The 26,423-nt window shown below is 39.6% G+C and overlaps 1 protein-coding gene across 1 annotated transcript in view; it reads right to left on the reverse strand.

Moving 5' to 3' along the window:
* The window catches only part of TELO2 (telomere maintenance 2), a 1,490,787-nt gene extending 1,467,708 nt beyond the window's left edge, over positions 1-23,079 (reverse strand). The window contains exon 1 of the mRNA XM_044089295.1: positions 23,005-23,079. The gene's annotated coding sequence lies outside the window, so the exon portion shown is untranslated. The remainder of the gene's footprint in view (positions 1-23,004) is intronic.
* Positions 23,080-26,423: the final 3,344 nt, after the last annotated feature.

The raw sequence follows: 26,423 nt of genomic DNA on the forward strand, positions 1-26,423 counted from the left end.
GTGTACATTGTCCACTATTTTGGGCCACAAATATTAACCTTTTGTCTTCTGGTTTAAATTCATCTCTCTTTAACCACTCCTGCATTCGATCCTGAGGTTGTTCCAAGAGTTTTGTATACTTGCAAATGCATTAATGCATTTTCCACATTTCTTGCCTTCTCATCTGATCCTTCACCTTACACTCTTTTTTTTGTTTTTCTGGAACATTCAGTTGCTGCCTGATTTTTTTTTATCTACTTCTGGTTTGATTTCCATTCTCATTTGACATTGATATGCTCCTGCTAAACTAAGCAGGGAAGGCATCAGACTTATTCCCCTTGTGTTTTAAAACTTTCACTACTTTTGGATCTTGTGAGGTCAGTAGCTATGTCTAAGCTTGTTTCCCCACCTTTCCTGTAACTAGTCTAGTCCAGATACAGATTTGCAGTATTCAGGACTGTTTGTAAGCTTCTGAGCCCCCCCAAGCCTTTCTGTGTTGGAAGGAAGCCTTCTAGCTTATCAGTGGGTAAGCACTAGGTAGCCTATCTACCACAAGGGAAGTGGTTTCTGGCCCAGAAATTGTAGTTTATTGGCAGTTTGGGCAGTTTTTCCATCCCTTTCAACTTTCTAGTTTAAACGCCCGTGTTTGTGCTTGTTTCCCACCTTTCCTGTAACTAGTCTAGCCCAGATACACATTTTGCTGTATCCAGGACTCTTTGTAAGCTTCTGAGCCCCCCAAGCCTTTCTGTGTTGGAGGGAAGCCTTCTAGCATATCAGTGGGAGTGGAAAGCACTAGGTAGCCTATCACCACAACAGGAGTGGTTTCTGGCCCAGAAATTATAGTTTACTGGGCATTTGGCCAGTGTTTCCATACCTTTCAACTTTCTGGTTTAAAAGCACTTATTTGAGCTCTGCTCAGCGGCGCCAAGCCGAGGTAAACTATTACTGGTGCCAGAAAGTCTGCTCTTCAGTTTTTCCCCTTAGATCTTGCTAGTTCTTTCTCTCTTGCACTAAAAATAGCCTAATCGCTTTGCACTTCAACATGTTTTTGTAGCAATTATTACAGCACACCTAAGTGCAATCAGCAGTAGTCATTCTTCACGGAAATTGCGCCAGTACGTAGTAGTTATGACCACCCCTCCTGGCATGATTAAAGGGCAGCTCCCTGTGCTTTCTCCAATTAACCTGGTGCACTTGGGCATTCTAAGGCAGTGCAACAACTCTCTTATGTACACACACAATCCTCTCCTCTTACCTCCCAACACTCAGACTTGCACTAAAATCACCAAATTGGAAGCTATGCACTCTCCAGCCAAGACCGGACTAGCTGGTCAACAAGAGAAGGTCAACACCTGCACCACACCACATGAAACACATAACCCTCCAGAAAACCCACTATCACAGCTCTCACATAAAAAAACAAACCACACACACAAACCTTCGTGGAGGGTCTCAATAGAAATTTACCCAAACAGCACAGACCTCCAAGACAGAAATGCACTCAACCACCACAACACAGCACAAACCACAGGACACATAGGTTGAGGGGCACACTGTGGGTGTGAGCTAAGTCCCTAAGGCTAAACACCTTGCCTACTACACTAACCATAGGTGACTCAATAATGAGGCATACAGAAGTCCCACTCACTAGGTTGAATAAGGAGAAGGTAACAGTCAGCTGTCTATCAGGTGGCAGAATCAGACACAACACATGCACACAGGTCATTCCACAACAAGTACAAGTATGACTCTGTCATTGTCCATGTGGGTGTGAAAGACCTGAAATGCACCTTCCTGGACTACATGAAGAGAGACATGGGGGAGCTCTCCGATTATCTGGCCCAGGCAGGTATGACACTAGCCATGAGCAGTATCCCACTGTCACCCAGAATAATACTGCAGTACAAACAAAAAATGATTGACTTCAACAAATGGCTAAGTTCCTGGTGTCATTCTAAGGGAAACCAGTATCTGTCTGCTTAGGATGACATGACTGACAGACCTCAGTGCCTTACCAGAGATGGCCTGCATCTGTCACCCCTGGGTTTCCAGGTACTGGCTAAGGCTCTTGCCACCCCTATAGTGCCTTTTCTAGATGGTGTTCCAAAGGCCAAATTACCACTGTAACAGCTATAAATAAAGGGCAATCTGAGGGTCATGCTGCTCAATGCTAAAAGTCTAAATCTCAAGATGCATTCGCTCAAAGCATTCCTCAAAATGGAAAATATCGACATTTGTGCTGTAACGGAGACTTGGTTTAAAGCGGCAGAAAGCACCCCGGCACTACCAGGCTATAACTCATTCCATACCTTTTGACCCAGAAACATAGACCGAAGCTCCAAAGGCAATAATGTCTCCAAATTCATAAATGATATACACACCTCCAGACTAGTAGCCCAGCATAACGCATCTGAGATACTTCAGGTACAACTAACATTGGGTAAGACGGCGATCCAAGTCATTGCCTGCTATAGGTCCCCATGACTCTCACTCCACGTTCCTAAGCACCCTGGAATCTATCAAGGTCAAACCCAACACTCTCATGCTAGGAGACTTCAACTATCCCTCCATCAACTGGGAAAACTATTCAAGCACCAATACAATGGCCCAACGCTTCCTGGAATTCATCAATTCCAATGCCCTGGACCTGCTCATTCTGACCCTCACTAGAGGAAGCAACATCCTTGACCTGGTTATTACTAACATGGGCAACCATTGCTCTACACAAATAGTCAATCCCTCCCTGGTCAGATCCAACCATAAACTAACCACCATGGAACTCCACATCTCACCCAAACCCCCGCAAAGATAACCACCTTAAAAAACTTGTAGAAAACGAAAAAACATCCAGGGTAAAGTGCCTCTCTAAGAAAAGTAGCCAATGAGTAAAAGAACAAAAAGAGGCACACCACGACTATCGAAGCTGACCCTTTATTCCACAAGTAAGCACTTTCACGTCACCAAAAATGCTTCATCGGACTTTCAACAACACAAAGTAGCAAACTTCTTAAATAATGGTTCAAAAACTGTCGAGCAAATGAAATTACACATAAAAACAGGAAGCTCATTAATATTTAAGTGTTTAAAAATACAGATATAAAAACAGATAATGAGCTATAATCGAAAACCCTTGTTCACATTTCATATAAATAACACATATCTACTTTAAAATCTCATTATAAAAGGCTTTATGATAAATAACGTTATTAAAAACTACACCTTAAAAAACTTCTCCAAAGCTGACTTTGGACTCCTAAAAACAGAGGTGGCTAACTTCACAGCACCCATCCCAATGGAAAATAGCTGCATGACTGCCGAATTATACACCAATGCACTGTACGAACAAATGCATGGAACTAGCCATACCCAACAGAACCAAAACCCTCTCTTCCAAAAAAAAAAAAAAGGAAGCCAATCTGGTGGTCCCCAGCCATTAATAAACTCTACAACAGAAGGAAGAAACTGTTGCAGAAAAAGGTGAAGTTCCAAGACTGGAAAAACTCCCTTATTAGCCTCAAGAAAAAGTTGAGATCCATCATCAGCCCTCTAAAGCCAGCTATGAAGGCCAAATTGCGACATGCACTAAAAACAATCACAAAGCCTTCTAGTTATATCAAGAACCTCCATGGCAATACCCAGATTTGCTCTGAGTTACTGCACAATGGTACCTCCTATACTGAGCTAACAGATAATGCCAACATACTAGCCAACAGATTCAGTGCCAACTTTACCCCCCCCAAAGGACCAATCACAATAATGAAAGAATGCCAGGCACCCAGCACTACTGCAACACAGGTTAAAGTTGCATTATCCAAAGCCAAGAATATAGCTTCCATGGGACCAGACAATATCCCTGGCTGTGTTCTACATGAACTACAAAGCGAACTTGCACCACATCTGTGTGCCATGTTCAGTCACAGCCTCACCTAAGGCTTTGTCCCCCACCAAATGGCACACTGCTACAGTCATCCCTCTTCATAAAGGGGGAGCGACTACAGACCTTGGAACTTATCACTCCATTAGACTGATGAGTCCGATATGTAAAACTATGGAGCGCATCATCATGGACCCGATTAACAAAAATGTAGGAAATCTCAAAACTCTAGACCCCACACAGTTTGTCTTTGTGAAAGGGAGATCACGCCTGCTCAACCTGGTTGACTTCTTTGAGGTAGTCACCAGGGCTGTGGATGAAGGTAAGGCAGTGCATACAGCCTTACCTTGATCTGGCCAAGGGCTTTGATACCATTCCTCACCTCGAGAATTATTGATAAACTCACCAATCTAGGTGTGACGACCGTGCCCTCGTCCAGCAATCAAGGAGCCTCAATCCTCACCACTAACACCAGGGAGGTCGTCTCATAGAAGAAGAAAGGATAACTAATACACACAGTAAACTACAATTTCCCTTAAGTGCACACAGAGATCACAGTCAGTCTGGGTCTGGTTGCTCCCTTGCTCTCTAGGTCCCCAAGAAGACTCCCCACTGGCACAGCTATAGGGTCCAGATCTCAGCCTAGCTGGCAAGCTAACCTCCAGTACCCTCTCTGTCCAACCAGTGCTTCGTGTCCCTGCCCAGGTAGCCGAGACACCACACACACACTTTGAGGAGAGGTTATACAACCACACAGACCCTCCTAGGAAAAAGGCTGGCACAGGTTCTCCAGCTGTGCCCCTTTACCCAAGCTATACGGTAGTAATTACTGCCACCACCAGCTAATAAATATCAGCTTCTCAAAGGCCCTTAAAAGGATGTGCAGTTATTACTGCGCAATATTATTATCCAACTAACAGTCAAGGCTTACTTTAGTGTGGCCTATTACAATAACCTCTATAAATATGCAATGTACTCTACAGCTTATCTCTACACAAAGCAGCCACAGGTAGAAGGTTTTAAAAAGATTTAATAATAAATAATTAAAACACAATACAAAACTACTACACCACAGAGACATCTAAGAGTTCAGAGAGCACACAGAAACTTAAAATAATACAGTAGGACAAGTCTGATTTCAAAGTAAAATATCTAATTAATCTTTACTAGCTTTAACTATTCCTACAAGAAATCACTGTGCTAAAACTTACATGTGAGAATAAGACAGAGTGCTGATAAGTTGGATATCCAGATCAAATTGCTCTCAGTCTCTTGTGAGAAATAGTATTTAAACATTACACACAAACATGTTTGCTGGGTCCCTCCCCAAATTACATCATTTTTGACACTTGGGTTTTCCCAGGCAAACAAACTGCATTATTTAGCAATCTAACACCTGTACAGAAACTTACAACAGAAGACATTTCACATGTATATTCTAACAGAAACTAGAGCAATAAAGCACATCCCACGTCTAAATTCTGGTCATAAACTTTAGCCTTAAAACAATGGGCATGAAACCTTCATCCAGCCACACTGGAACCAACCTGTAAAACATTAAAGAGATTCATAAGATCTTTTCAACTTAAAAAGACACATTTGAAATACTTGGCTTGGTTATCCTTGCAGCAGATGGCAATGTTGCAACAATCTTGAAGTTCACATTTTACAGTGTTTTCTTACATTTAAAAACACAAGCCTGTATTTTACATTTATTTATACAGTTGATAGAATTATGTATCAAATTCTGTTTGACTAGGCTGGCAGCCTTCGCCAATCTCTCCCCAATCATCGCACTAGGCATCAACCCCTATATCACTAGGTGGGTTGCAAATTGGCTCACAGATAGAACACACAGTGTGAAAGTAGCAAACTCCAAGACAGACTGACGACCAGTCACGAGTGGAGTCCCACAGGGATCGGTCCTGGGTCCTCTCCTGTTCTGCATCTACTTCTCAGAAGTCCAGGCCAACACAAAGGGACTCTGGCTGACCAAGTCTGCAGATGACTGCAAGCTGGGAGCCATTATTAACTCCCCAAGTGATGCAGACATCTTACAGAAAGGCCTCACTGAGACCAATGACTGGTGTTGAAACCATGGCCTTAAGCTTAATGCCAAAAAATGCGTAGTATCCCCTTTGGTAAAAACTCAGTTCCTACTAATTACCACATCGATGGGAGCCCACTGAACACTGAAGGCGTTATATCAACACCCACACATAGCAACACTAAATCCACATATGCGGAGACCCTTAACATTAACCTGCCCAAGCAATAAGGACCTCCGAAGCTGAAACGCAAACACCAGTCACAACCAAAGTGACACATAGCTCACAACACCAGTGTGCCACCCAACAACAGCCCCCAAGGCAACACAACGTACCCAACACTTTAGTCATAGGTGACTCTATAGTCAGGCACACTGATGTCCTACTCACCAGGCTGAACAAGGAGAAAATTACAGTCATCTGCCTGTCGGGTGCCAGGATCCACCACAACGCATGCACTCAAGTCACTCCATAAGTACAAATACGAATCTGTCATTGTCCATGTTGGAATGAATGACTTGAGATGTACCTCCCTGGACTATATGAAGAGAGACATGGAAGAGCTCTCGGATCATGTGGCCCAGGCAGGCATGCCCCTAGCCCAGAGTAGCATCCTGCCTTCACCCAGAATGACACCACAGTATAAGGAAAAAATGATTGACTTCAACAACTGGCTAAGCTTCTGGTGTCATTCAAAGAGGATCCAGTATCTGTCTGCCTGGGATGACATGATCAACAAACCACGATGCTTTGCCAGAGATGGTCTGCACCTGTCACCCCCGGAATTCAGGTTACCGGCTAAAGCTCTTGCCACCCCTACAGTGCCTTTTTTAGGCAAGGTTCAAAGGACAAAACCACCACTGTCACAGATACAAACATGCAAAATCTGAAGGTAATGCTACTGAATGCTAGAAGTCTAAACCTCAAATTCACTCTCTCGAGGCACTCCTAAAAATGGAGAACATCAATATCTTTGCAGTACCTGAGACCTAGTTCAAGGCTCCAAAGAGCACCCCTGCAATATCAGGCTACAACTCTTATCACACTTTTCGGCCACCAAACCAAGACCAAAACAATAAAGTGGAGGAGTGTCCATACATACACCTCCAGGCTAGTTGCCCAACACAATGCATCTGAAATTCTCCAGGTGCAACTAACACTAGGTAAGGCTGCAATCCAAATTGTAGATTGCTACAGATCCCCCAAGATTCTCATTACACCTTTCTAAACATACTGGAAAATATTAAGATACAACCAAACACCCTAATACTGGGTGATTTCAACTACCCTGCCATTAACTGGGAAAACTACTCTGGTACCAACACCTTTTCCTAACGTTTCTTGGAATTCATAAATTCCAACTCCCTGGGTCAACTAATCCATTGTCCCATCAGGGGCTCCAATATCCTAGACCTGGTCATTACCAACATGGGAGATAGATGCTCCACACCAGCGGTCACCCCCTCATTGGTCAGGTCTGACCATAAGCAAATCACCCTTGACATCCACATCCCAAGCCCACCCCCAGTAAGGAAACCTCCGTAAAAAACTTCTCCAAAGCCAACTTCATGCTACTCAAGTCAGAAGTGACAAACTTCATGACACCCATGCAGACGGGAGATGAAAGTTCGACTGCTGAATCCTATACTGAGGCACTGTACAAGCACATCCACTCATGCATAAATTATGCCATCCAAAATAGAACCAAGAAGCTCTCCTCCAAAAAAAGGAAGCCATAAACAAACTATACAACAGAAGAAGAAACTGTTGCAGAAAAGAGGAAAATCCCAGGATGCAAAAAACTCCCTTACCAGCCTCAGTAAGAAGCTGAGATCCCTCATAAAATCCTCCACAGCTAGTTACGGAAATAAAATTGCCAAAGATTCCAAAGACAACCACAAGGCATTCTATTGTTATGTCAAGAATCTAAATGGCAATGCTCAGACATACTCTGAGCTACAACAGAATGGCATTAAATATACTGATCCCAAGGATATTGCCAATATCCTGGCAGATCGATTTAGTGCCAACTTCACCCCCCCCTCACCCCCTAAAGGGCCCATCTCAATACCAAAAGATTGCCAAATTCCGGTAATCATGGCCACACAGGTAGAAACCACACTCTCCAAAGCTAAGAATACAGCAGCCATGGGACCAGATGACATCCCAGGCTGTGTACTACATGAACTACAAAATGAACTGGCACCACAAAATGAACTGGCACCTCACACAAGTGTCTATGTTTAATCATAGCCTCACCTCAGGCTTTGTGCCCACTGAGTGGCACACAGCTACAGTTATCCCACTCCACAAGGGGGGATCCACCTTTGATCCCGGTAACTACCATCCCAGCAGTCTGACGAGCCTGATCTGCAAGGGCATGAAAGACATTATCATGGAACATAAAAACAAAGACATTGGCAACCTCAAACACTGACCCCACCCAGTTTGTGTTTGTGAAGGGCCAATCTTGTCTCCTGAACCTGACTGACTTCTTCAAATCAGTCTCCAGAGCTGTGGATGAGAGTAACGTGGTCCACACAACCTATCTGGACCTCGCCAAGGCCTTCGACACCATCCCCCCACTCTGGAATCATAGATAAACTTACTAAGCTGGGCATAAATCCCTATGTCACTCGATGGGTTGCCAACTGGCTTACGGACAGAACCCACACTGTAAAAGTAGCCGACTCCAAATCCAGCTCCAGACAAGTGGAGTACCTCAGGGTTCAGTCCTGGGACCGCTCTTGTTTGGCATCTACTTTTCTGAAAGTACACTAAACACTGAAAGTGTGATGAGAGACTTAGGGACACAGGTGGACATTGGTTTCACGTTCGATAACCATATTGCCACAACAGTCAGGAAATCCTTCCATGTGGCACACCTCATCACGAAGGGCTTTTCATCCAGAAAAAAGAAGGTCATTGCCCCACTGTACTAATCCCTCATTAGACCCATTATAGAGTACAATGCCCCATTTGGTATGTACCTCACAAGACATCTGCAACAGCTCGAAAGGCCGCAGAAATACCTCACTAAAAGAATCACAGGCTTAAAGCAGATGCCCTATGCTGACCATCTAAAAAAACTCCAACTATACTCTGTGGCATATCGTCTACTCAGAGGTGACCTCTGCTTAACATACAAGGCCATGTCAAACCCTGAGCTGTTGGACATGCTCCACTTAAAGAAATCCCAAACCCTCAGAGCCACATACTCCAGGGATCTAAACCTTATCACAATGAACAAAACATGCTGGAGAGATAGGTTCCTGATCCAGAGACTCCCCATACTCTGGAATAGATGGCCCATACATGTCAAGCAGAGCACCTCCTTGGCCCTCTTCAAAAGGATCCCTGACTATTGGATGGGAGATAGGAAATTCACCCCAGGGATCACATCAGTCATCCTGCTAGACAGGGGTCCAGGGAAGCAAATATTGTGGGAAGAAATATCCAGGAAATTGTTATGGCTAGGCTTGTATAGGCCCCAAGGCTGATAGACTAGTACCAACCTATGAACCTATAAGAGATCTGGGGACGCAGGTTGACAGCAACCTCTCCTTCGACCACATTGCCACTGTGGTCAGAAAGTCAGTCTATGTGGCACATCTCATTACCAAGGGTTTTGCATCCAGGAGGAAAGAGGTCATCTCTCTCTACTCTTCCCTCATTAGACCAATCATCGAGTATAATGCCCCATTTGGCATGTACCTCATCAGCCACCTGCAACAGGTAGAGAAGCCACAGAAGTACCTCACAAAAAGGATCCTAGGCATTAAACACATGTCCTACATGGACAGACTCAAAAGACTCCAGCTATTCTCTGTCTCATATCACCTACTTGGAGGCGATCTCTGCTTAACTTATAAAGCCATATCTGACCCAGCTATGTTAGAAATGCTACATCTAAAGAAATCCCAATCCCTCCATATCACACGGTCTCTGAACATGCTGGAGGGAGAGGTTCCTCACCCAGGGACTGCCCATGCTCTGGAATGGACTTCCAATACATGTCAAGCATAGCACCTCACTGTCCCTCTTCAAGATAAATCTTGATGAGTGGATGGATAATAGAAAGTTCACCCCAGGGATCACTCCAGTGGCTCTGCTTGATAGAGGCACTGGGAACTAACATTGGGCGGCACGATGCCAGGGCATTTCTATGGGCTAGGCTTGTAAAGGCTCCAGGGCCATTAGCCTAGTATACAACTATGAACCTATGTATTCAGGTCTACGATTGCAGATCTATACACCTAATCAATTTCAAGAAGGCCCATACCTCCTTCAGAACAGGGAATATATAGTGTTGGTGTGCACTGATTTTTATAATTCATTTGATGAGCATAAAGCATCCTTCTTATTTTCCTGTCCAACTGATCCAACACATTTTGGGGCCAGTCAATCACTCCAAAACTGTAAGTTAGGACAGAAACAGCAAACTGGTTTATAGCTTGGACTTTGTTCCTAAATGTCAGTGCTGTTTTCAGTATTAATTTTAGTCTTCCAAAATATTCCTAAGTTTTATTCATATGTGTACATGTTTTATTGTTGATCCTTCATCACTTCGCAAATATTTATACACTCTTTCTTACTCAAGTTCTTTTATATCACATTCCTGCCCTAGGCTGATGTTCTCTTGGTGCTGCAGCTTTCCTGCTTTAAATGTTGCTTTTGCACATTAAGCAAGACCAAATGACATTCCTATATCATCTGAAAAAGTTTTGACCACTCGTAGTTATGCTTTGGGTTCCTCATCTGACGATCTATACAATTTTAAATTATCCACAAAAAGAAGATGAGAAACCTTTTCACTGTTTAGTTCATGGCTACAATTTGGCTCCCAGAACACATCTGTTAAGTAGACAGCTTAATGAGTTAAGGGCAAGACAAGAGAACAGTGGTGACAAAGAAAGGAATAATAATTTATCCTTTATCATGACTTAACTGCAAAAGCGGTTTGCTACGGTTTCATGGTCACTGCAATGTAATCAATCACTGTAGGGTGTATCTTGTACATTTCTACTCCATGCATGCAGAATACTGTCAAATGTTTTTCTATAGTCGGTCCATGCCATACTTAGCTTCTTTCCCTTTTTATTATTCTCCGTTATGACTTTAAAACAAATGATCATTTGTTCCACGTCACTTTCTTTTGTTACCCTTTTGTTCTATTGCCATGACTGAGTTTTCTTCTAAATGAATATAAACTCTGTCAGCATCAATTCCAGTGTACAGTTTCTATGTCGTTGGAAAGCAAGTTATTGTTCTACAGTTTTTAGGATAACTTGCAGGTTGACACCTAAGTAGGAGTATTGTTTTTCCTGTTAACCAGGTTGATGTCTGTTTGGGGTGCACATATAAATAGTTCGTACTCATGGCTAAATCTTCATATAAAGATATTAATACTTTTAGCCAGAAGTTAGGTACTGCATCTGGGCCTGGGGTTTTCCAAATAGGAGTTTCTCTTAACTTTGTTTAAATTTCTCTGGCTGTTGCTTCATCCCGTTTCATAAAATGTACATTTGAACTTATTCTTTATTTTACTTCTTCTATCCATTCAGCATCTTTGTTATGTTCCACAGAATCTTCATGGATAATTCTCAAAAATGTATCTAGTTCTTTTTCTGGTGGTGTTTCTGTTCATTTTGCCTTGTTTCCCAATTCTCTATAGAACTTTGTTGGGTCATCAATAAGTTGTTTATTTAGTACTTTTCCTTTATATTTTTCCTGCACATCATCTAGGTTTTTCTGCCTGTGCTGATATTTTTAGTTTATTATTTGAGATAGTGCACAATACATCCTGATCTATTCTGATACTGCACATTGCTTTCATCACGTCTATCTTTCCAAGTGTTTTTGTTGATCTGCTCCTTCTTCTATACAACAGTGACACTTCTTGTCTTAATTGCATTCTCTATTTGTTACTTCCATAATGGCATTTGATTTCTCCCCTTCCTTTCCCTTACTGCCCTGTGTTTTTGTGGCAAGGCTTTATGTGTTACTAATTTAACTGCAGACTAATATATCCTATTTACTTCTGTCATATCACATGAATCTTTATGAACAGTCCTTATTACATATGCACTTGTATTATCAAACTTTTAACTTTTGGGGTTTTATTGATTTTCTGTAGTCTATTTCTTTCATTGATCTTAACAGGTCTGTCAATCTCCATCAAATCAAACTCTTCTCTTAGATAATTTTCTTCTAAATTGAGGGCACATTCTTTGGTCTCCACTTCCTTGAACATTCTACAGAAAGTTCCAGAGCATCTTCCTGTGCCACATTCTCTTCAGTTTCATCCTGTGTCATCTGTTGCTCTTTCATATGGGGGCTCACTGGCCTATTGCTCCACAACACTGACTGCATTAGAGTTGCCACAGTTTCCTGTTCCTTTCCTTGCTGTGCAACTCCAACTGAACTTTTATACTGGTTTCCTATAGAAAGCTCCAAAGTATCTTCATATGGCAACTGATCAGATGTTTCCCACACCAGTTTCTCCTTAATTTGGAGATCCATTGCTCTATCCTGCTGTGATACTATCAGAGTTGATACTTTTTACACTAAATGCTTCACTTCGCAAGTAATCCATAATCTCAGTTTCTATTTCTTTAACTTCTGCATTACTAATGCACTTTTTCTAATGTTCCTCCTTGGTTTCTTATTTTTTGTATTGTACAATTTTCCATATCTGGATGCCTTTGCCTATATTTCTCTTCAAATATCTTTGCTGCTGTTCTTTTTGTATTGATTAATTTTGCTTTCTCCTTTGCATAAATATTCCATCATATTAAATCTATTTTTCTTTCCCATGTCCATATTTCTTCAGAGGTCTCTGCTCCTCCTGTGTCTCCTTACTTGGGGGACTCATTGTTCCATTATGCTGTGATATAACCTGTGTTAGACTTTCTATACTAAATCCCTCACTTCACAGGTATTCCATACCTTCAGCTTCTATTTTTTTAAACTTCTACTTTACTAAATTTCTGTTCTATATTCCCTCTTTGTAATCTTATTTTTTGTATTGTGAAATTTTCCATATCTGGATGCCTTTACCTATATTTCTCTTCAAATATCTTTGGGGTTGTATTTTTTGCATCGATTAATTTGGCTTTCTCCTTTGCACAAATATTGCACCACATCAGATCTCTTTCTCATGTCCATACTTTTTATACCTTTCAAAAATCTCTAGCTTTTGTTCTTTATATTTTTGCTCTTCCTAATTTGCTTTTTTTCCCAAAAGGCCCAAGGTTTCTTGGTCTATATAATGTTTTTCATAAATATGTTATATTAGTGAACACAAATTTTTATTTGAAGCTTCTGAAAGTTTTTCTTGCGCAAGTATTTTTTGTTTCTCTCAATCTTTTTGTACATCTTTTGTCTGGAAATTCTAGGCTTCTTGCACAATAGTAACCATGCATAATTTCTTTCTAATCCTCAATAGTCCACTCTATCTTCTTTATGGCTCCTTCTTGGCCCATCAGTTGTTGTGATTTTTGTGGGCTATTATTTCCTTTTACAAACAGGTGGCATGCACCAAGAGGTTGAGAAAAATGTGTGGCAGCCTTCAAAGCATGTGGGTGGAAGCATGCAATCACTAGAGAAGGCCATTGTGAGCCACCACAGTGATGTGATTCACACATTCCCTCATCTGGGGGTGGGGTTAAGATATTCTCAAGACCAGCATGCCAGTAAGAACTCAAAGCACCTTCAAAGCTGGATGAAGGTCCCAACACTAGACAACTCTTCACTCTGGGTGCCTGAAATAGAGGAAAAAAACTGGCATTGTCTGTGTGAGTGGAGTTTGACTGTTGGCAGACATGGGGCAAAAACCGCCTGAGGGAAGAAGTATTCAAAGTAGCTCTTTCTTATGTTTTATCCACACATAAATGCAGCTCTTAAGTGTAAGAGGCTACAGGGACTTTATAATCAATGATATAGTCAACAGAAGCATACAGTCCAGACCCTCTCTTTTTTTCACTTTTATTTTAGGAACTGGATAATGTTGCATACTGCACAGGAAGCATGTATATGCATACTATAAATTTATATATGCATCATACACACACCTTTTAACTTGATTTGATTACCAGGTTTCAGGTAGGACCTGGGCAAAAGGAAGTACAACATTTAAAGAGCGAGTCTAAATATGGTGGCTGGCAAAAAAGCAATTACTAGGAAATGGAAATCGGAGTCTAAACCAACTGTAGTACAAGTAATGAATATAGTAATAGCGTTAAAACAACTGGAAATTGGATCTTTAGAAAAGAGTAACAGCAAATTACACAGAAAACAAATGGAAATTGTGGGAACAATACATGCAGATGAAAAATGAGGTTTAAAAGAAGGTAGGATTTGAATGGGTTATGCATTGCTTGACAATGACTGCACAGATTATAAGTGATGTATAATGTCCGCAACTAAAATTATGTCAATATGATTTGTTTTCATTTATATAAATATATAATTGCTTAGATCATAGGTGATAATAAAGATATTTCTTGTTCAAAAAAAAAAAAGCATTTAAAGAGCTACGTTTTGCTCATTTTCACTTAAGATGATAAAAAAAAAATTTGCTAAATATGTATAGACTGGCAGTTAAGTTATCATCAGTTACTGTAAACAAGACATAGTAAAAGACATAATATTAACTGTTTTGCTTACATACCACTTTAGTGCACAAGAGAAGCTTAACTAATTATACTGGAAAAGATGAAAGCTGACCAAATTCAGAATAATAAAAAGCAGAAAACACTAAATGACCAAAGAATATTATTAGATCAGTATAGAAAAACCAGAAAAGGAAGATTAAGGTTTTCAAATTTACTAGCTAGATATAGCAAAATTACTCCATGGACATAAGATACAGAAAAAAAAGAGTCTCTATGGTTACTGGTTTATAACTAATCTCAAACAGTAACACCTGCCAAACTTTTTTTTAAATATGCTAATAACATTCTCCAGAAACTAGTCATGTTTCATTTCTGATATATACAGATACAGGATTCTAATTTGCTGCTGCAATTTTCCTAATGCTCTTATCTCCTATTGCCAGTGTAAAAGACGGTGTGTGAGAGTTAAGCAGGTGTTCTACATTTACTCTTGTAATTATAAGATGAGGTTCTTAGCTTACATACATCTCAGAGTGGGTTAATAACGTCTAAACACTAGATTAAAGTTCTGTGTTTATAAAAGGAGAGTTGCTTGAGATGTAAAAGTAAGCTAACTAACCTTTTGCAAGGTAATGCAGTAATGTTAAATTAATGAGAATATATTAGCTGATCTGGCTATTTTGACCACTTCAGTTGGTGTAACGAGCTAACAACAACCCACAGAGATGCAGTCATTTATTCCTTTGCACCTCACACCTTGATTATATGGGTTATTAAAAGTTTCAAAGTATGACTGTTTCAGCAGAGTCACTTCCAAACCATGCAAGAGAATTTCAATCAGTACTTCGTCTGTTTTCCAGGTTTCATGCAGATACAGCATACTCTTGAGACTTCTAGATCCTCCTAAGTAAAAGGAAATAACAGCAGCTTCCCTAACCTGCATTTCACGTGGCTGATGTTTACACATAGCAGATCTCAGCTGACTGTACAAACTGTGGTTTACTTTGCCATCTTTTGTTAACCAATGTGATCCTTACTATAGCTGAAGTTATCAGGTGCCTGAAATTACAAAAGAATCCCAACACATCTCCGTACTCCCAAAATATTTCCTTCATTATGTGGAACCATAACACCTTAGCTTTTGTGCTACCACACCCCAGCACCATTATTAGCAACATCACTCTGTCCACCATTTGGCACTTCTAACACCATCTGTTTTTCCTGGAATATCATCAGTAACACAACATTTATCAGAGTCCCTCAGGGCTATGTCCTGCATCCTTTTCAGTTTACCAGGCTAATTATACATGTACAGATAAGGTATTAGACGAATAAGACTGCTTATAGCATATGAAATATTTCATATGGAAATACATTTATGATAAAATTAATACAATCATATCTAAAGTTATCCCAGATAGAAGGGTGTTAAAACCTACTCCTTTAGTGGAACAAGTCTCTGAAAAAACTTTGTGATAAAAAGGACCACTACTGGAATGATTACAACAAATTCCCTGCATCCTTTAATAAAGAAAAGAATAATAAAGTTATTTTTGGAGGTCTAAAGTATGAAAGGTGTGGTCAGCTTACACCCTCAAGCTGTCTTCTCACTCTAATGGCAACAACAAAGTTTTTTTTTTTAACCATGCTGGGAGTTATTCCCATGAAATCTCAGATAATCTGACCTTAACTGTCCGTGATCAACTGGTCACTGATGTCAGTAGTTTGGCAGAATTATTTGCAAAACTTTCGTTTCTATTATTGCGCTTTTTCTTAGTCGACATAGCAAACTGTTTGACACCATTTTCATGCGTGCCCTACAATTCTGAAAGAAAGGGTTCAACTGTCACTGCTTACAATAAAGAGATTTTTCTTCAAGTTCAGATGGGCTGAAAGGGTATTTTCTATGTCAGATTAGTGATTCTATCACTAAATGTCTGGCTTACATGTACCAACTAAACTTATCCAAGAGATATGTACCCAAATCATATAAAGTAGCTGGAATCATTCTTATAGGACTGGTGATGCCACAGATCCCAGCAAGTATGCAGTGCCCTATGAAAATGCTAGTAAAGAATTCCATTAAAACTAATCCTGGCAATTAGACTAATTAAGAAGGACATCAACAAACATGGTTTTGCAACCAGATGCTCTTGTATATCTGCTTTTCAAAGACCAGCAAATGGCTCTCTTAACAGCAGCATCCCAGTGGACACTTTATACTTCGGTATGTCACAAGTGTCAAAAGCTTTTGAATCTGTCCCACATAAAACCACACTCAACACCCTGGCATCACTAAAAGTCAACTTCAAATAATCTGAATGAGCATCTGGTTAAGATAAAGAACTCTGTTTCTCAGCCATATTTAACATTTATTAGAGTCCCTCAGAGCTCTGTCCTATATCCTTTTCTGTTTTTCTGTTGAATAGTCTGATCTCAGCTGCTTCAACTTCCAAACCGATGCAGCTAAGAAAATTCACAGATGACCCCACACAATAATCACAATTACTAATGTCAAATATACTCTTCAGAAATCATTAGATGATGTGTTCATTCAGGTGAAAAAAAAACAAGATGATGCATTTGGATATTAATTATGAAATACATCCATATTCACTTAACAGCATGCTATTGTCACCACATTCAGTTTTACAGCCTTGGACAACAACCTAACTTTCAATCTTAATGTCTGCCTAATAACTAGGAAGGGTCTATGTGCTATGAAAGCTCTCATTCTGTTAGTTCAAGATATGCTAGGTGATGATCCTACTGTTTAAAAATCACTTACAGTGTCACAATGAGTACTGCACTGCATTCTCCATTTACACAACCAAATACTTGAGAGAACACAGAGATTTTTTCCATACATCCAATTTCTCTTTTTTTCCCAAAAAATAATTTATTTTCCGGAATCCAAACAATAAAATATCTGTTCTAGTCTAAAAGGTTAACCTGTGTCACTTAAAACTATTTATTACAGATTACATAGAGCTGACAATCTTATCCATTTAATGTCTTAAGGATTCCGCATTTTGTGGTACTCTTGATTTGGAATTTGTTACTCATAAGCTTATGGCAAGAGTAAACAATCTTAACTATGAGTGGAAAGATACTAATTTCAGGTAAAAATAAACTTTTCTACATAATTGCCACATCATAAACTAAATTACCATTAATTTTAAGAATGTTTAACTATCTACCTTTAATCAAGTGTCAGAAAAATTCTTTGGGAGCAAAGTTTACTAACCAATATCTAGGAGATCCGTATTCCCAAGTAGCCTCTTCTGAGATCTTTAATCCAACAAACTTAATTGCACTGTATGCACATCATTAACCAGGTTTCAGAGAGGACTACGATAGGGGGTTTTAATAAGGTCACAAAAACTCAGATGTCTTGCTACACAGGCTTCATGCACTTAGCTACAGTATTTTGAGATCAGTTAATTTTGTAACGGATGATATATATGTTGTGGATGAAGGTCATGGTCCTGGATCTGTCTATCTTTTGAGCACAGCAGTTCATCAACAGTCATTTAAGCTGTTTTTTTTTAATACTACTTAGATATGGGAATTTCTAATAGAAATTTTTCTCAAAAAAAAACTGCAGCCATTTTGTCCCCCCCTCCAATGGGTAGTATGCAAAAGTTAGTTAATGACACTACGTAGCAACAAAACGGTAGTTATTGCTAATGGAGAAGTTGTTTACATGGCAGCAATTCTGATAGGGGAGGTGGATGGCTACATCATACGTAACAGCATTTAAAGGAGAGAACTCAAGCAATGGCAATTGCCATGAATAAGATACTGGTATGCTTCATTCTGAAAGAGATTAGTAGTAGTGTTTCTGACATAGATTAATGGTTGTATTTATAATTTTTTTTTTCTTTTACACACAGGATTTTTATTAAGGCCTGATGCTTGAGCTGGTATTCTAGGTTACCAAAATAAAGCACTGAATTGTAACAGAGGGAAATGACAAGGACCTTTGTAACTGTTGTGTGTTAACTCAGGATTTGAAATAAACCTGTGGACTATGATGTTTGCAGATGACGTTGTGATCTGTAGCGAGAGTAGGGAACAGGTGGAGGAGACCCTGGAGAGGTGGAGATATGCTCTAGAGAGAAGAGGAATGAAGGTCAGCAGGACTAAGACAGAATACAGCTGTGTGAAGGAGAGGGAGGATAGAGGAATGGTGAGGATGCAGGGAGTAGAGGTGGTAAAGGTGGATAAGTTTAAATACTTGGGATCAACAGTTCAGAGTAATAGTGAGTGTGGAAGAGAGGTGAAGAAGAGAGTACAGGCAGGATAGAGTGGGTGGAGAAGAGTGTCAGGAGTGATTTGTGACAGACGAGTACCAGTAAGAGTGAAAGGGAAGGTCTACAAGAGGGTAGTGAGACCAGCTATGTTATATGGGTTGGAGACAGTGGCATTGACAAAAAGGCAGGAATCAGAGATGGACGTGGCATAGTTAAAGATGTTAAGATCTGCACTGGGTGTGACGATGGTGGACAGGATTAGGAATAAGTATATTAGAGGGTCAGCCCAGGTTGGAAGGTTTGGAGACAAAGCCAGAGAGGCAAGATTATGTTGGTTTGACCATGTGCTGAGGAGGGATGCAGAGTATATTGGGAAAAAGATGCTAAGGATGAAGCTGCCAGGTAACAGGAAAAGAGGAAGGCCTAAGATAAGGTTTATGGATGTGGTGAGAGAGGACATGCAGGTAGTTAGTGTGACAGAGCAAGATGCAGAGGACAGGAAGAAACTGAAACAGATGATCTGCTGTGGTGACCCCTAAAGGGAGGAGCCAAAAGAAGAGTAATGAAATTTAACAAGAAGCAAGTGCAAAAACTTAATCCCTACACTGAACTACTTACAAATTTAAATGAGGAAAATGCAGGGGTTGGGGTAGAAACCAAGATTAAGAAAGTGGTTTGCTGCAAGGTTAAATGGTAAAACAGGCTAGGCTGTGGGAAAAGTGACAATGTCAGGAATAAGGAATGTGACCGAGTGCCACAAGGATCAGTCCTGGGAAATGTACTCTTCAGTGAATTTGTTTCAAGCATATCTGAGAGTGTTTACCTATATTTCGTGGAGTCCTAACAGCCTGAGTACTTATTTTGGCAAAAAAAGTTTTAAGTCAGTCCTCTATTTTGTCTTGGGGGGGCAAATCTCCCTGATCCCTGTTGTTCTGTATAAACTCTCGTCTGAGGAAGAACACAAAAAGGTAGGGAGAACCCAACTTTTTTTTTTGCTGAAATAAGCACTCAATTCTTTAAGACTAACTTAAAAGTCAGCCATCTGGGACAATACAAACAGGGTCAGTCTCCTTAATGGCATAAAGTTAGGGCTACCAATGAAAGATAAAGGGAGAGCCTGAGGAAGGATTTAAAAAGACTTATATTGAAAAGTTGGAACCTGGGTCACAGCAACTCTAGTGTGAAAATGATAGCAACAAAGCAGGAAAAGGTTCTAGCATTAATAACACATGACCTAAACTATTTGTAAAAGGGCAGTAGCAATAGCTAAAGGAAAGCCGAGCTTCAAAAGGGAAAATCTCAGGAAACAACATGGTAATGCTTCCATTATACTGGTCCATAGTCAGGCCACATGTTGAGCATTGTGTACATTTTTAAAGGCTACACAGGGAGAATATCAGGAAGCTGGAAGAAATCCAAAGAAAAGCCACCAGAAGCATGCAGGTAATAAAAGAAAAGGACTATAGCTCAAGGAACTAATACTCTTCTCAACTGAGACCAGAAGGAACTAATACTCTTCTCAACTGAGACCAGAAAAGACAGACAAGACATGATATGGATGCACAGTGCTCTACTGAACAGAAAGGACAGAGAAGTAAAATGGGATACAGAACTTTTTTTAAGGTGAAAATTGTGAATCCAAGGGCTGGACCACCAGGAAGGGCAATGGAGGGAAATTCAGAGACATTCAGGAAGGGATGTGACAGATGCTGAACATGTGAAAGTAAAGTGTGTAATTCACTTAAAAGGGAAGACTAGACAGGTTTAAGGTCTCCTTCCACTATCAAGCAAATGTAAATAAATGTGGGTCACATGGGGCATTTATTTATATACTTATTTAAAGTTGAATTTATATCTAAGCATCCATAGCTAAAAAATACTACTACGAGTAAATAAAAAAAAAAAAACAAATTGATTAGATGTGCAGTAAAATAAAAAAAATTAACAAATATCAGCCCACACCAAATGAAAGGTTCAAGATTCTTAAATACGTATACATATCTGCTTTGCTCACAAAAAAAATCCAAATAAAAAGATAGAAACTTGGGGGGGCCTCTTGAACAAAGACTATCTCAGACAGAAATCTGGGAAGACAGTTCTACAGGACTAGGCCAGTATATGAGACAGAGATCCTGCTAGTCATCTCAAGTCAGGTGGCTGGAATAGCCATCAGTCCCATATCTGATGACCCAGGCTGTCTTGCAGGAACATAAAATTTCAACATCTCTTTCAGGAAGGCAGAACCCAAACAGTGTACGGTATGGGAGGTAAAGCTACAAATTTGAAATATACATCCACCAGCACCTAGCAGCCAATACAAGTTATACAGCACACAGGTGATACGATACAACAAACAAGGTGCATCAGTCAAGCAAGCTAGCTGCAGAATTATGCACCCACTGACAGAGTGCTAACCGACCACCTGAAAGTCCAAGGTAAAGAGCATTACAATAATTGAGACAGGAAAATAAAATCACATACACCACCATTCCCCAAGTCCAAAGCTCACAAACAATGCTTGATTTGGGTAATACTTTTCATATGAAAAGTCCTGACACAAAGGTAACACAAACACTGTCAACCTGTTGTCAAAAAGAATACCAACATCACAAATGTGAAAAACAAATTCCAAGTGATTCCCTCTATAGATAATGAAGACAATAAAGAAAAATTAGATTGCAGATAATGGCATATACCAGCACTAATATTTTTTCTCTATTGCGGACATATCGTAATATCCAAATCTGTCATCTAATGCTGGACAGCTGATCCATCATTAGGGCCTGAGCTCCCAAGCTCAAGAAATAAGTCTTAATAGTCCCAATGCATACATATGGATCTTCTTTTGGGCTTAACATCAAATCATCTGCTCTTCTCACCCACTATCCAAACGCCTTCAGCAAAGTATTTGTTAGCAGCTCCTGCAAAACCTTACTAATTACAATCTCCTGCCTCTCAACATGGTTTATGTCCAGCTGTGAACCAAACTCAACTGATGTACACCCACTGATGCACTCTTTTTTGGACTTGTGTTAAACCTTCAACACCATCAGTTATGACATCAAGCTACAAAGGCTTGCTGCCTATGGTCTGTTCTCCCTAGCTGTGCAGTGGTTCATGAATTACCATGCTAGCAGGTCTCACACATTCATATAGGCTGTTTCAAACTCACTTTTTAACGTTGTGACACTAAGAGTATCCTAAGGATTTGCTCTGGATCCTCTCAACTGTGCCCTTCCTTCAGTGGCAACAATCCACACCAAACCAGCGCTGTGGTAAACCGCTTCAGAGAACCATAAAACCACAAGCAGGAAAACTCCAAAAAGGCGGACAGTGGTCCAGTTGTCTCATTCAACATGTTGATGGATCCACGTGTTTACTCCTCACATGTCAGACAGCACTTCCCAATATCTGTCTGGTTTTACCCCGGTCCTGGTTCCAGCTTAACACTACTAGAACTAGTTATAAGCTTTACTCCCACAAACAGTTGTTTCCCCAACTCATCTTCCTTTCAAATACTATCCAATGACAAGTCTCTCATAATGTTAACTCAGTTAAGTTGCTGAGCACTATAATGAACCAAAAACTAAAGTGTGACCAACATGTCCAGACTGTCATCCTACAAACCAACCATTCTGCATTTTTATCTGTTGTCTGCCTTCACCTAAATACCGTCACAAATATATAAACTGTACATCTGCCGTTTAGTATGACATTTACCAATGTAATGTTATGCTGTCTTCCCAACACTTTTTTTCACTAATAGATGCGTTAACCTTATCATGTGTTTACCAGCAACGTATTTTTCAAATACCAATTGATACTGTTTGTTAATGCAATTGTGAAGCTTTTCGCCTCCGGCCACCGCTGAAATGTGTACAGCTAAACTTCAGCGGCCACAAAATACAAATAAACAATAACACGACACCCAGACTCACAGAGAAGAAATATACTAGAGAACGTTAAATACTATTTTGTGTAGAACAACCTTATACGCAATTTACAAGCAACGTTAAGTATTGCGCCGCTATTTTACCAGACAATTCAGAGCAATCAGACACAATATGCAGAACTAAATATTGCACCAAACTACAAACTTGCTTGTACAGAACATACAGTAAATTCACAAATCAATTACAATTTGGTCTGCATAATCAAATTCAGTTTACTTAGTTGCTACAATGCTAACACACTTTTTACCCACCGCACCGCACACGCAAAGTGCAACTTACTTTTACCATGCCACAACTACTGAGAAACAAAACATTGAATATGCACGTGATACCATTCAAAGAGTGTAAACTTCCTCAGTAGTCGGTACACTAAAAGGTGTGGACCATCAAACCGGAAATAAAGCTAATAAATAGCCATCCTCCGATAGATGGACTTCATACGTATTTCCTCCATATGCTACGGTTTTGGGGTTGGAGACTTGGAGTGTTACTTCTTTCCTCATTTGGGTGTAATGAGTGTGTTTGCTGAATGTCCCTGATTTTGAGTGAAATTTTAGCTCTTTTCCTCTTAATCCCTCCTAAAACTGACGACTTTTGGAGAAAGGATGGTGAATTACACTTTATAAATAATGACAATAATTAGGGTTATAGACTTATTTTGCTTCAGAAAATGTATATTAATTCACATGTTATTATTGTATCAATGTTTAACGTTAATAGTGCTAATATTTTGAAAGTGTCCCTGACTGTCGCAGATTATTTCTGGATTTGTCCCTGCTTTACTTGGGAGCTATGGGTCGGTCTTGGGTATGTGCAAAAGTGTTAGGAGTAGAAGGCTGTACATGTTGGTATCATTGTTAAGGGTTGATTTAACCTCTAGTTATTGGCCAGGTTTGTAATGGTCTCCAGACTAATAGCCTGGCATTTATCTATGCACTTATTACTATAGCTAACGCGTAGTACAATGCCAGTACCGTTAAAAATGCCGTACTAAATCAATGTTTTGTCAAATCACAACTTTGTTCCTCATTGTGAGAAACTTCTTAAAAATTACATTACATTGCACATTCTGTTCCAGACACATTTCTCAAACCGTTGGTTTAAGAATTATGCACAAAGCTAAAAAAATGGAGGAGGGATCGGGAACATTTTTTAAGCGTTACTGTTATAAACTTAATTGATGGGGTAACAGGTTTTGCATTACCATCTATTTTCTTTCAGATATGAAGTCTGAAATTCAAATGTCTACATTATTTAGTGACTGTAATCCTTAATGACTTGTTAGAAAACAAAAAAAAAATTTGAGGAACAGACAAAAAATGATGCAACAGTCAGGCTATTCTGTGAAATTCTTTTATTGAAATACAAAACGAAGGTTGAGCGCTTTCATCTACCCAATGTAGATTTCATCAGAAATTTCTGATGAAATCTACATTGGGTAGATGAAAGCGCTCAACCTTCGTTTTGTATTTCAATAAAAGAAGTTCTTTGTGACATATTCGTGGATCGTGGTTTGTTCTGGGAACAGTTTTTGGTGCTGTCTTTCTTCTAGTGTTGAGTTCCTTGAACCTTCCTTGTTGGTATTCTGTGAAATTCTTAACAGTTAGTTGAGAGGCATGCATCCACGTTCACATTTAAAGGCTGTGTCAAACGTGCAGTGTTTTTTGTTAAACATCTGTACTGAATCATCACATTTAAAATCTTATTATAGAGTTTTATTTATGAAATTGAAAACACGAGTATAAATACATTAAATACTACCCTGGTAAACAAACGAAATAGATAAAATAATTAAAAAAAATACATTATCATTGCATTATACTTAAGTTTTTTTGTTAACGACTTTCATCTGATGAAGCATAGTATTACCTATGCGAAAGCGCTTATCATTGTTGTTTATGGAATAAAATTTTATTTTTGCCTTTGCTATAAGGAGACACGGAGTTTTATTTTCAGCAACATCGTGGTGAGACCTACCTCTTTTTGTTTGACGACTTTCATTTATTCCAACATTACATTAACTGCTCAATCCCTGTCTTCTGTTAAACTTCAGTCATCATAAACACTTTTCTGCAGGTATTGTTCGAGCAAATTCCACTTATTACTATGCAATTTGCCCCTTCCTTTTTCCAGCAATTCCACCGATAGTTCCTTTGTCTCTTTTACAATATTCCGTAGTGCAATTACAGTTGGTTTAGATTACAATCTCGATTACAATTTCCATTTTCTAGTAATTGCATTTTAGCAGACAATAGCAATAAAGTTAGTTAGGCCTTACTATATCAAGGCAGCTCACAGCCTGTATCCCAGCTGAAAAGAACAAATTGCTACCTCGATATTTCTAACAAAGTACACTACTGGACATTTTTAACATCTGCCAGCTTGTTACATTCCACACAAAACATATTCCAATTTACCTATCTCACCTTCCCATCACACCTCCAACATTTACTACCTACCCAAGGAATAATTATCTGAAGTCTGCTTATGATATAAAAATAATTATCCAAACACTTCCGCACAAAAATACTAAACCTTCTGGACTTAGCATACATGGGAGCCATACAAACATTACTATAGTTGTTCATTTGTAAATTGCCTTTCCATTCTCTTTTCACAATCTTTTTCTAAAACTTCCTCTTATTTATTTTTAGAGTTATCATGCAATTTTTAAATGACCTACTAGTTAACTTTTTTAACAGCAGCTTCTGTTCTAGACTTAACTAAAAACTGTTACCTGAGGCAATATTTCACTTATAGGTTCATAGGTTGGTACTGGGCTATCTGCCCGAAGGCATATATTAGCCTAGCCACGTTGTGCAGTATTCACCGCCCCTTTAGTTCCCCAGACCTTTGTACTAGCAGCTAGTACCCTTGGCCCCTATCTAGTAGTTGGTGTGATCCCCGGTGTGAACTTTCTGTTATCCATCCACTCATCAAGGTTCCTCTTGAAGAGTGATAGTGAGGGGCTCTGTCTTATGTAGATTGGGACCCTGTTCCATAGTAAGGGAAGTCTCTGCGAAGGGAATCTATCCCTCCAGCATGTTCTATTCATTGTTGTGTTGAGGTTTATATCCCTAGAGCGTGTAGCTCAAGTAGATTTGGTTTTGCTAAGGTGGAGCATGTTCAACAATTCTGGGTATGACTCCTTTATTCCTTTTTTATTGCTGATGTTGTATGTGGGATTAGTATAATGGTTAAGGTGTTTAGCTCAAAGACACAAGGTACAGAGTTTGAGTCTCACATTTAGAAAGGAAATTGGGTAGGTGTAATATGGTTCACAGAGTGCTAGCCTAGTATTTACCTATGAAACTGTGAATCATTCCCTGGTAGGGAACAGAGTCTCTCGCCTACAGTCCAACTTCCTCTTTGCCTATCCCACTCTATTATCTTTCTCTCCCTAGTTATTTGCTCCTAGTACCTTTATTCCTTTGCTTGTTTCCTCAAGTAAAGTCTACCCCCCTTTTGCCTATTTTCTATACTCCTACTTGCAGTCATCTCTATTGGTAAAAATCTTTTTTCTTTATTCCCATGTTGGCTTAGTTCTTAGGGTACTTTCTGCTACTTTATGAATGTAATATACTTTAACATAATATAATATTCTGTGTGGTTGTTTTTATTCTTCTTAAGGACCTGAATCCAAACTCCTATTCTATCTTTATTTCTCTTACTTTCCCATTTAATTTTCATCCCTTTCC

Source organism: Protopterus annectens, chromosome 12.part0 (genome assembly GCF_019279795.1).
Source record: "Protopterus annectens isolate FY-2018-M chromosome 12.part0, PAN1.0, whole genome shotgun sequence".
Lineage (NCBI taxonomy): Eukaryota > Metazoa > Chordata > Ceratodontiformes > Protopteridae > Protopterus > Protopterus annectens.